This window comes from Macrotis lagotis, chromosome 1, assembly GCF_037893015.1.
Source record: "Macrotis lagotis isolate mMagLag1 chromosome 1, bilby.v1.9.chrom.fasta, whole genome shotgun sequence".
Lineage (NCBI taxonomy): Eukaryota > Metazoa > Chordata > Mammalia > Peramelemorphia > Peramelidae > Macrotis > Macrotis lagotis.
The window spans coordinates 632,310,810-632,323,213 of record NC_133658.1 but is presented as its reverse complement, the minus strand read 5'-3'; the positions used below and the strand labels follow the sequence as shown (position 1 = coordinate 632,323,213).

Sequence of the window (12,404 nt, the reverse complement as noted above, 5' to 3'; positions counted from 1 at the left end):
GACCCTTATTTAATACCATAGATATCTTCTCTGGCTCCAGGGTCATAATATTGGACAGTCAAAGAATTTTTTTTAAATCCAAATAGGATTTTTTTTTGCTACTATCTTTATTGTTTTTAACTATCTGCTTCTCTCCACTAAAAGCATGGTGAAATAAGAACAACATGCTTCAATAAACACCATCATCCCAACACTGATGCAGTAAATAAGCATATAGTTGATTTTTTATTGCATAATTTTAAAAGGTCAATTAAAAAAAACATTTGATAATAATATATTTCTTGAAACTACATTCTGCAATCAATTAATTGTAAAGGTCTCTCCTAAAGCGAAGAGAAATAAAAAGAAATGAGGAATACCTTCAAGGTTTAAGAGAGGAAGACTCCTGACAAGATGAATTAGAAAAAATGACTAAGCCTCTCTACCTCAAAGTAGAAAGAAATGAATTGAATAAAGTAAAAGAATGAAATTAAGTAATGAGGAAAAGAAACCAAGTGAAAGACTTCTTCAGAAGGAAATGTCCACCAGCAGACAGACTGAAGAAATGAGTGGCAAAAATAACTCTTAATAAAATGAAGAAACATAATACGATAATAGAAGGAACAATGTCACAAAAGCAAGAACGTGAGAAAACTAAATAGGATTGTTTCATGAACCCCAAGTTATTTGAAATCTGCTTCATTTATTAAATAATGGTATCTAAAATGAATGATGTTATTGTTTCAGTTATATTTTGGTCTAATTAATCTGAAGTGTGGTGTTGAATTCTAAAGATCATGTTAAAGGACATTACTTCATTAAGGTAGGTTCAGAGAGAAATTAACAGGAGAGAAATTAACAGAGAGAAATTAACAGAAATTAACAGTAATTGAAGAATTACCAGGTATATGATAGCTATTTAAAATTATTATTTGTAGGGTGGTCATAACGAAAAATGTCATAGTTATTTTACTTGACTCCGGAAAACAAAACCATTGAGACTGATACCAGGAAATATGTCTTAAAAACTGGTCCTTTCCCAAAGTAAAAGCTCTGCATTAATAGGTCATATGTTTCCCATCATTGGGGGTTTTGAATATAGACTGGATGGAAATATGGCAGGTTTGCTATAGAGGAGATTTCTGTTCAGAGATGAATGGGAATAGATGACCTTTGAGGTCTTTTCCAATTCTGGGACTCTTGAGAAAGTACATTTTCCCCCCTAATCTTTTTCTAGGAATTTGACATTACTATTATCTCTTCCATTTTGTGGGCATAACCTTTGTCTCAGGGTATAATGAAAGAACCATAAAGAGACTTCTAATCTTTATTACAAATTTAAAATATTAGTTCCACATAAATCTTTTTATTTTTCATAAAAAAAGAATAATTGAGGGCAGTTAGGTATGCAGTGGATAGAGCACTGACCCTTGTGTCAGGAGGATCTCAGTTCAAAAATCAGGCCTCAGACACTTAATAATTTCCTAGTTCTGTGGTCTTGGGCAAATCACTTAACCCCATTTCCTTAAATAAATAAAAAATTCACATAAAAAATAAAAAAGAATAATTAGAAGGACAGTTTATCTCTAGTTCTATTAAAATTTTTCAGTGTTTTAAAAGACTTAACTTAAGCAACTCCTCATCATGAGAACTTTTCTGGTTCCACCAGGTTCCAGGAACCTCCAAGGCCAGGATGAATTTCCTTTGCTTTTTTATGTGCATATGTCCTCACTTAGGACATATTTTTCCCTAGACCTAGATGTATTTACAAGTAAATTCTATGAAACATTTGAGGAACAATTAAGTCCTATTCTACATAAACAATTTTTAAAAACAGGAGTTCTGTCAAACTCTTTTTATGACACCAACATGATTCTGATACCTAAACCAGGAAGAATGAAAACAACCAAAGAAAATTATAGATCAATCCCCCTAATGAATGTTGATGCAAAAATCTTAAATAAAATTTTAGCAATGAGACTACAGCATGTTATTACTAGGATAATACACCATGATCAGGTAGGATTCATACCAGGTAGTTAGGGATAGTTTAATATTAGGAAAACATTCAACATAATTGAAGATATCAATAAAAAACCAGCAATAAATCATATGATTATTTCAATAGATACTGAATAAGTGATAAAATACAACATCCATTCCTACTAAAAACACTAGAAAGTTTAGAAATAAATGGAGTTTTCCTTAAAATAATAAATATTATCTTTGTGAAAGAATCAACAAATATTACAAAAACTAGGAATAAACTCAGAGTATTTCCAATAAATCAGAGGTGAAACAAGAATGCCCATTATCACCATTACTATTAAATATAGTATTAGAAACGTTAGCAGTAGTAATAAGAGAAGAACAAGAAACTGAAGGAACCGGAACTGTCAATGAGAAAGCAAAACATTCACTTTTTTGAGATGATATGATGCTATGCTTAGAGAACCAGAGCAAATCATCTGAAAATCTCCTTGAAATAATTAACAAATACAGCAAAGTAGCATGATATAAAATAAATCCACATAATATCATCAACATTTCTATATATATGAACATCAAAGCCAAAAAGCAAGTCATAGAAAGAGAAATTTCATTTAAAATAATACTTGAGATAAATACTTGAGAATCTGCCTCCCAAGACAAACCCAAAACTTGTATGAACACAATAATAAAGCACTCTTCACCCCCCAAAAGTGAAATTTAAATAATTGGAAAAATGTCAAATGCCCATTATTAGGTTGAGCTAATATAATAAAAATAGCAATTCTACCAAAATTATATTACTTATTCAGTCCTTACCAATCAAACTATGAAATAATTATTTTACCTAACTAGAAAATGTAGTAATAAAATTCATCAGGAACAACAAAAGGAAAAGAATAGCAAAGGAACTACTAAAAAAATGTAAAGAAAGGTAGCTTAGCTGTACCAGATCTCAAACTGCATGCTACTGGTTAAGAAATAGAGTAATGGATCAGTGGATTAGTATAGGTTTAAAAGGAATTGCAGTAAATGACTTACGGCAATTTACTATTTGATAAAAACAAAGACATCAGCTTCTAGGATAAGAACTCACTATTTGACAAAAATTATTGGCACAACTGGAAATTAATATGGTCAAAACTAGGTATAGATTCTCATCTCTCACCCTATACGAAAATTAGGTTAAAATGGGTAAAGGATTTAGACATAGAGAGCGATACCATAGATAAATTGATAGACCAAAAAATATTCTATCTGATCTATATAAAAGGGATATATTTATGACCAAACAAGAATTAGAGAACACCATAAACTACAAAATGAATGATTTTGACTATATTAAATTAAAAAGGTTTTGCACTAAAATCAATGCTGCCAAAAGTAGAAGAAAAGCAGAAAGCTGGGAAACAATGATCATAGCCAGGAGTTCTGATAAAAGTCTCATTTCTAAAATATCTAGAGAATTACTTCAAATTTATAAGGTCACAAGTCATTGATAAATGGTCAAAGGATATGGACAGTTTCCAAATGAAGAAATTAACTCTCTCTATATAATCATATAAAAAATGCTCCAAATCACTATTGATTAGAGAAATCCAAATGAAAACAACAATGAGGTATTGTCTCACACATATTAGATTAGCCCAAATGAGAAAAAAGGGGGGGAGAAGATCAATGTTGGAGAGGCTGTGGGAGGACTGGGACATTGATGTATTGCTGGTGGAGTTGTAAATGGATCCAAACTTTCTGGAGAGCAATATGGAACCATGCCCAAAGAACAATAAACTGTTCATACCTTTGACCCAGCAATTCCAATTGTAGGGCTATATCTAGAAGAAATTATAAAAAATGGTGAAAGTCCTACATGTTCCAAAATATTCATAGCAGCTCTTTTTGTGTAGTGGTAAAGAATTGGAAATTGAGGGGATGCCCATCAATTGCAGAATGGCTAAACAAATTATGGTACATGAACAATATGGAATACTATTGTTCTATAAGAAACTATAAATGGTTAGACTCTAGAGAAGCCTGGAATAATTTACAGGATCTGAAGCTGAGTGAAGGGGAACTAAGAGAACAATGAACATAATAACAACATTATGAGATGATCAACCTTGATGGAAGTACCTCCTCTCAGAAGTTTAGAGAACTAGGACAACTGTGTTAGATTGACTATGGACAATGTTATCTCCATCCAGAGGAAGAAAAATAAAACAAAACAAAAAAATAACTCTTCAAAATCTGATGAACATTTTATAAAAATTATCTTTTATGTATTTCTTTCCCCTAATCCTAATTCCTCACACCAAAAATGACTCATCTGTAAACATATTTATCAAAAGAGTGTATGTACAATGCTGCTGAGAGAAGGGGGTGGGGAGGGAGGGAGAGTGGAAGGAAATTTTGTAACTTAAAAATATGCATGTGCATAAGGATGCAAAATAAATAAATGAATGAATGAATAAATAAATACAAGAATATATCTTCTTTGAATATTGCTACTGTTTCAATTTTGTTTTATTAATTTCCTAAACTAGTACATACATAGAATTTGGTCTATGCTAAATAGATAAAAATTATTGAGTGAATCTGAATATCTTATAGCAAGATATGGTTGTTATTCCCCAGCACCCTCTGGTAGAATCATTTGTTTTTTCATGTTTTTCCAACTGCAAGGAGGGAGCAGTAAGGACTTTCCAACTCTAGAGATTATCTAGTTTTCTGGCATCAGGTATATTTTCCTGCCCTAATACAGGTTTTCAAACATGCATGTAGATTCCAATCATACAATTAACTTTATGGCATGGGCGATTTCTTGTAACTTTGAGATTACAATTAAAAAAACTGAGGCAGCTGAAGAACAAAGTCCTTATTTACTATATCAACCCTGGAAAGAGACAAAATACCTGAAAATATATGTGAAAAGACATCTGAAGGTCAACTAAGTGAAAAGTCAATTATCCACCCTGGTGGCAATTAACCATCCATCTACAGAATAAATAATTTTTATTAGTGAAGAAAAAGGTGAGACTTTGCTTTGATACAGATTGGTTATTTAAATTAAATGAATGAATATTTATTTGGTGTATTATGGTAATCTGGGTAGGTTTTTGTAAAAGGGAAGTACAAAACTATTTTATCCTTACTTTTTATATTCCAGACGTTCATCCTTCTTGGAGGAGAAATTCAAATCTTTTTTTTTTAATTTATTTAAAGCAATGGTGTTAAGAGTGACTTGCCTAAGGTCACATAGCTTGATAATTATTGAGTGTATGAAGTCAAATTTGAACTCAGGTTCTCTGACTCCAGGACTGGTGCTCTATCCACTGTTCCACCTAGCTGCCCCAATTCAAATCTTTAGAACTCTATAAGAAAAGTTCTTTGACAGGATGAGAGGAAAACCACTCTATAGTAAGACAATAAGATATTTTCCAGAATTCCATAGATAATAACAGTTCAGTATTTATTACTTTTGTTTTTCCACATTATCTTTTATTTCTTTTCTTATTTCAATAATATTTGTCCTTTCTTTTTGAAGAAGGACCATGACATCTGGGAGATAATGCCATAACAAGCACAAGAATTAGATTTGAATGAGGGAGAGTTGTGCTAAGTCACCAGTTTCACTTTCTTCTCCAGAGGTCCAGTGTCCAGATATAAATCAGAATGACTAGAGATGGCCCTGGATGTGAGGCAATCATGGTTAAGTGACTTGCCCAAGGTCACACAGCTAGTAAGTGGCAAGTGTCTGAGGCCAAATTTGGGGCCTCATGTGAGGTGGCTGGAGTGGGTATCCTTTCCTTTCTCCAATTTGTAGTTGAGGAAACCAGTCATTTATTTCTTTACATATATTGTCTCATTTGAATAACTTTTTCTTTATCCCAATTTTATAAGAGAGGAATTGAGATTGAGTATGGTTAAATGATTTGCCCAAGGTGACAAAACAAGTTAGTGGGAATTTAAAATCAAGTCTTTTAATGCCAGATCTACTACATTGCTACAGACTCCTGTAAGATCACTGCTAATCAATTAGATTGATCAAGTCAAATGTAAGTATTCTTAAATTTAACTCAGAAAAAAATAACTTGGACCAAACCTCAAGTCTCTTAACCATAAAGCCATTTTTTTCCATTAGATCTATAGTTTCTCTAAGAGATTTAAGCACAGTTAAAACTACCTTGATAATCATAATGCAATGACCTTGATTCATTCTTTTGCACACCAAAAGGAACTGCTATATACTATATAGACTTCAAGAGAATCTTAGGATTTAGAGCTGTAATTTTATTACCTAGATTAGTATTTTCTTTAGATAAGGAACCCGAGTTTGAAAAGTGACCTAATGTCATACTTCATGTTGTAAAACCAGTATTTAAATCTACATGCAACATTTCATGTTCTCAAGCCCCAGAGTAAAATGAACAATAGTTTGAGGTGAGCTGAAGCTTCAAATACCAGAATGATAAAAGTTTGTTTTATTTCCCCTAAAAGAAACAAGACCCAACTGAAGATTTTTGAGTAGATTGACAGGATCAGGCTTTATCTTAGGAAGATGATTTTGGCAGCTGTGAGGAGGATACAATGGAGAAGGGAGACACCAGAAAGAAAAGTTATTGTCATAATTAAGAAATTAGAAAATTAATACAATAATTCACCCCGGAGAAGTCAAACTCTTAGCCCTCAAAACTCTTAGAACAGTTTATGTTTGTCCTTCATTTTCTTTTCTTTTGCATTTGAATAATACTTTTATACTTCTATATAGTATTTTTAAATGGATATTTTATTTTTCCAGATGCATGTATGAAAGTTTTTCAACATTCATCCATATGCATATGTGTATATGTTTAAGTTACATATTTACTTCCACTTTCCGTCCCACACCCCTCCCCTCAGTGGTAAAAAGTCAGATGAATATTGTACATACACATTTGAGTTAATTATGTTTAAAAATTAGTCATTTTCAGTATGAGGATATCCTTTATTTTCCCAGAAGACCATGACCTCAGGGAGGTGTTGCCATGACAAACATGAGAATTAGATTGATTGAGGGGGGTATTATGCTAAATTACCAACTTTACTTTCACTCCCGAGCCATCTAAGTCTAGTGGCCAGATATGAATCAGGATGACTGGAGATGGCCCTTGATGCTTGGCAATCAGGTTTAAGTGACTTGCCCGAGGTCACACATCTAGTAAGTGTCAAATGTCTGAGACTGGATTCAAACTCCTGTCCTCCTAACTCCAAGGTCAGTGCTTTATCCACTGTGGCACCTAGCTGTCTTATACCAGCTTAAATATAACAAGAAAAGTATAAAAAATAGACAAAACTACTATACAACATAAACAATGTTAACTTATGGTTTTCTCAGTCTTTATGTGATCCATAAATATCTGATTCTATCTTAATTCCACACCATTTACCTGAATAATAAATATAAATACCTCGCCTTCATTGATTAAAAATATAGTAAAAATATGTTCACAAACTTGGCATTGGTCCTGTCTCTTTTTAGCAATAATGATTGTTTCTGACTATCAGTTTTGATTTGATTGAAATACTGCCTGGTTTCTTCATATTCCAGTTTATACTATTTTAGCGATCTCATTTATGTATGTAAAGTCTTATGCTTTGTAAAGTATTTCTATTCCTCAAAGAAATATGCTATCAAAATCTGTGTTATTTGTGAAATATATTATTGAAAGACTAATTATCATTTATTATTAAAATTTCTTGCATCAGTTGTGCATAAAGCAAAGCACTCTTCACAGCAGGCAGTACTTTCATTAACCTTTTTATATAGGCAATGATCTAGTTCAGTGACCTTCTAGCTGAATTCTGTACTAGACCACACACTGATTGCTTTCTACCTGAAAGCAGAACAGGTCCATCTGCAGCTGGATATTGTTATTTATATTGGGGAGAAGGGAGATAAAGGGAAGAATATAGGAAAAGGGAATGTATGAAAAAAAGAATTGTTTGTCATTTGTTGTTTTCATTCTTTTTGAATATAATTTTGCTCAACTTTTTAAAAATTTCCCTTTCCTTTCCAAACAAGAATCACTCACAAGCATTTATAAAAATCTTACTATGTGTCAGACACATAGTGCTAGGTGCTGGGAGATGTATAAAAAGCAGAAAAACAACAACAAAACATAGCCCTTGCCTTCAAAGAGTTCACATTCTAATGCAAAATACTGCTACATACAAGATATATAGAGTTGAAATAGAGGGTAATCAGAGCGAGGTAAAGTGAGGAGGGCATAAGGGCCTCTCATAGAAGGTCAGAATTGAACTGAGTCTTGAGCCAGGGAATCTAGGAGGCAGAAGTGCAGAGAAAGCATTCTGGGAATATGGAGAATAGCTTTTGCAAATGTCCAGTTGTTCAGTCATTTCAATCATATTTGACTCTTTGTGATCCCATTTGGAGTTTTCTGGGTAAAGATGCTGGAGTAGTTTTTCAGTTCCTTTTTCAGTTCCTTTTACAGTTGAGGAAACTGAGGCCAACACTGTTAAGGGACTTGCCCAAAGTCCCATAGCTAGTAAGTGTCTGAGACCACATTTGAACTCAGGACTTTTTGACTTCAAGCTCTGCAGCACTCTGATTACCATACTTTCCAGCAGCACTGTCAGGGCAAAGACTGGAGATGAATCATTGTGTCTGAGAAACATGTGGGGCAGCGTAGCTATATTGTAGAGTATATGGAAGAGAAAAGACTGGAATGGCTAAAAATGTTTTAGATTATAGTTATTAGATGTGCAGTGGATAAAGTGTCAGATCTGGAGTCAGGAAAATTCATTTCCCTGAGCTCAAGGAAAGACTTTTAATTGCTAAAATGACAATTTTATATTTGTTCTATATATAATACAGAACCACTGGAGATTGTTTTTTAGAGGGTCGGGAAGGCATAGTACAAGGGGAACTGTGTGAGGAGGGTGACCTAGTCAAACCTATTCTTTAGGAATATCCATTAGTAGAGGATAGATTTATAATAGGAAAGATCTGAAAAAGGAAGAGTAACTATTCAAATTAAATCTTTAATAGAGAAATGAAGAAATAATGATATACATAGTCTTCTAAAATAACTTCCACCCTCTAGTTTTTCTGTGACTTTATGTCTTATGACTCTGATTATTCATTTTCTGTCTTTTCTTCTTCCTTTTTATCCATGAATGTGAGTATGCTCCTTCCTTTTACTTTTTCTTTTTATGTTCTTCCTTTGACATCTGGACAGTGCAAGCCATTCAGTGGCTCATAATTTCTCCTTCCTTTGTCTTAAGCATCTTCATATATCTGCACCAAAAGCAGTTTATATATTATGGAAAGGATCCCTAAGACAGGGATGTGAGGCAATGCTTGCATGTCTCATATCCCTTTAATCTTCACCCATGCCCCACTGTCTCTATTTCTATAGATGAATTATAAGGAGATCTAAGGTAATGACTTCCTATTAGGTGAGCACAGTTTGTAGTCCTACTTCTGACATTTCTTCATTTTCCTCCAACTTATACAGCTGTCTCATATCTATAGGATTTTTTCTATCATGTTATAGAAACCTCATCAACACTGTAAAGCCAGTCCACTCTGGTGTACTTCTCACATTGGAGGTATTGTCCACTCTTGTGGTCCTCTCTTTTGAATGACTGACTGGCTTGTCCTAGAACTTACCCCCGCCATACATTCCTCTTTCACTTACCTTTTATATTTTGTCTTTTGCCCTTAAAATGTAAGCATTTTGAGGGCAAGGACTTTCATTCTGTTGACATATTTTTCCCTCTTGCTCAGCACCAGTAACAACACAGTTCATTGTATCATGGTTCTGGTAACGGAATTCAAGTTCTATTAACTAGAATGTCTCTGGGCATCCTAATTAGTATGCTAGGTGTTTGGGGACTACCTTTCCCCAAGAGTCTTACCCCTGAACCCCAACTATTATGACTTGGTCCCCATTTCCTACCACTAGTTAGTGCCACTTTGGTTTTCCTGATCACCTCTTTTGTTCTAATATTTTGTTACTTTTCAGATATCTGGTTTTGGATTATCCCAGATTGGGCCTGACTAACTGAGAAATAAGCCCCAGTTGTGATAATGGAAAAAAAAATCAAGATTCTGTACGTATGTCGATACCTTCTATCCTTCTTATCTTAGCATATTGAGTTCTAAAATTTTTGAATACAAAAATAGATATTTGGTTGAAAGAGATACAGATTTTGGGTAACATGCCCATCAATGAGCAATGGTACATTTTAATATTCTTATGTATAGCTGCTTATTTCAAGACAATTTTTCAAAAAGAATATATTCCTGGAAAATCTGAATTCTGTCCCTTAAGCACACAAGTGTCCTTGCTTAATAAATCATGGAGGAAATCAATGAGGCTTGCATTGAATGCCCAAAGGAAAACTGTAATCATTCATGGGGAGTAACTTCAGATGATTACTAAGTTCTCCAAAGCAGTTGATGCTGCAGAAAACCATAAATGCTTTGTCCAACAATTATCACTATCCTATGGATCAATGGAGCCATTTTGGAAGCATTTCCAATAAATCTTCAAATGCTTTAACTGGAACTGATGGTGTCTCTTTTTGCAGAACTCTATTGAAACTTTAAGTTACAAAAGTTGCTATCTGAATAGAATTGTAATACTCTGCTCAGGATGATAAATGTGTGTTTGTAATTGTATATCTTTTGATAAAAATATATTTTCATTCAAAAGAAAAAAGCCCACAAAAACCCAAATTGGCTGACTTTTAAAATGCTACCCCATAGTGGGTAATGTAATACACACAAGAAATAAAAGAGAGACATTTAAAGGTTTGGACAAGCAACAATATTTTAATGTTGCAGTCTATTGGTGATTATATTGTTCCTTTCTAAATTCATTTTTGGATTGATTTTTCTTTTTAATGTCTGTAATTATATGAACCAAATGTCTTCTTGGATATATATAGAGAAATAGCCATTTTCTACCACCATTCCAGATCAACAGATTGATTTGTGATGACTGTACAGAGAGTACTCCTTTAGCTTTGTTATGGTTTCTGAGTCACCAAGACAAATGATTCCATAAGATATATCTGGGTGTTTTATGAATCTCTATAAGTGGACTGAAATACATTGCCTGCCAAGAATTGTGTAAAAGTAGCAGTGCAAATCATCTGAGATTTATGATCAAGAAAAAATATCACTGAGCTCTGATCCATATTTCCTATGGATTCCAAATTCAGAGAGCTAGAATTAGAATTCCGGAAAACTGAGAGGAATCTTTTCTGATAATGATAAGGAAGGCATGGACACATAAGATGAGAAGAGATATGTTTCATTGACCATCAGAATGATTCTCAACTGAATGGACCTTCTATAAAGAACCTTGTCTCTAGTGCTTAGGGAAATTCATCCATCCATCCATTAAAAGAAAATTCTGGTGATCTTGAGCAGTGACTGAATTAACTAGCCTAATATGTTTAGACACTTCAACAGCAGACCAGGCCATGCTTCTTTTTTATATTGCATTCAGTTGTTTGACCAAACCTTTCCTACTGCACTTTACCATGCTCCTATATGTCTATGTCTTTTCATCTTTTGTTCTAGAACAAATGATAGAATCTTCTGGAAGAGTGACCACAAGGTGAATTGACTCTCTTTGATTCTTCTTCTATTAGAATGTGAACTCTTGGGACCAGAGAATGGCATTTAAAAAAATGTATATGCAGTCTTTACAGCAATATAGTCAATATTAGTATTGTTCTCAAAAAAATGTCTAGATTTTGAATACTTTGTACCATGCTGATATAATCTTTGGGTAGTCTAGCCTACCTTCATGCTACCCTGAAGTATAAGAGAAGAATTTTAAATGGAAGAGGAAATAATAACAGCACTAAATGAGCAACTATTAAAAAAGTACTGTATAAAATATCAATGTAAAGAACTATTTAAAAATCAATGGGGATAGAAAGATTATGTAAGGAAAAATATTTGTTAAGTTAAATGAAGAACTATTAGCTGATTCCTATTATGATGTGGAAATATGGGTTGGTACAAAATTTATTGATTAATAGATTGATTTTAAATCTAGAAAACTGTATTATACAATGATTACTTAAAGAAAAAGAGAAAAGAAAAAAACAAGCAAAATTTATGAAAACACTTTTTAACAAAAGTCTAACAATACATGCAATACTTCACATTAATAACTTTATTTTGCAATATTTATTTTTATTTTTTGTGGCAGCTATTCTTTCCTCTTGCATTATTGTTTTCTTAACTCCACTTGCTGTACTTTGCATCACCTCTTTCAATTCTTTCTATGAATCTTGGTACTTTTATTTTGCATTTATGTTTGATAATACTTTTTTTTCCCAATTCTGTTCCCAACACTTAAATTCTTTCTAGTTTCAAAGGACCTACAAGAGCTTGAGTTTCAAAAACCCAGGAT

The 12,404-nt window shown here is 33.1% G+C and overlaps 1 long non-coding RNA gene across 1 annotated transcript in view; it reads left to right on the top strand.

The window, feature by feature from the left end:
- The window catches only part of LOC141507443 (uncharacterized), an 83,709-nt gene extending 71,601 nt beyond the window's left edge, over window positions 1-12,108 (top strand). Inside the window, exon 3 of the long non-coding RNA XR_012474138.1 lies at window positions 9,993-12,108. This is a non-coding gene — a long non-coding RNA (uncharacterized LOC141507443). The remainder of the gene's footprint in view (window positions 1-9,992) is intronic.
- The last annotated feature ends 296 nt before the right edge of the window (window positions 12,109-12,404 follow it).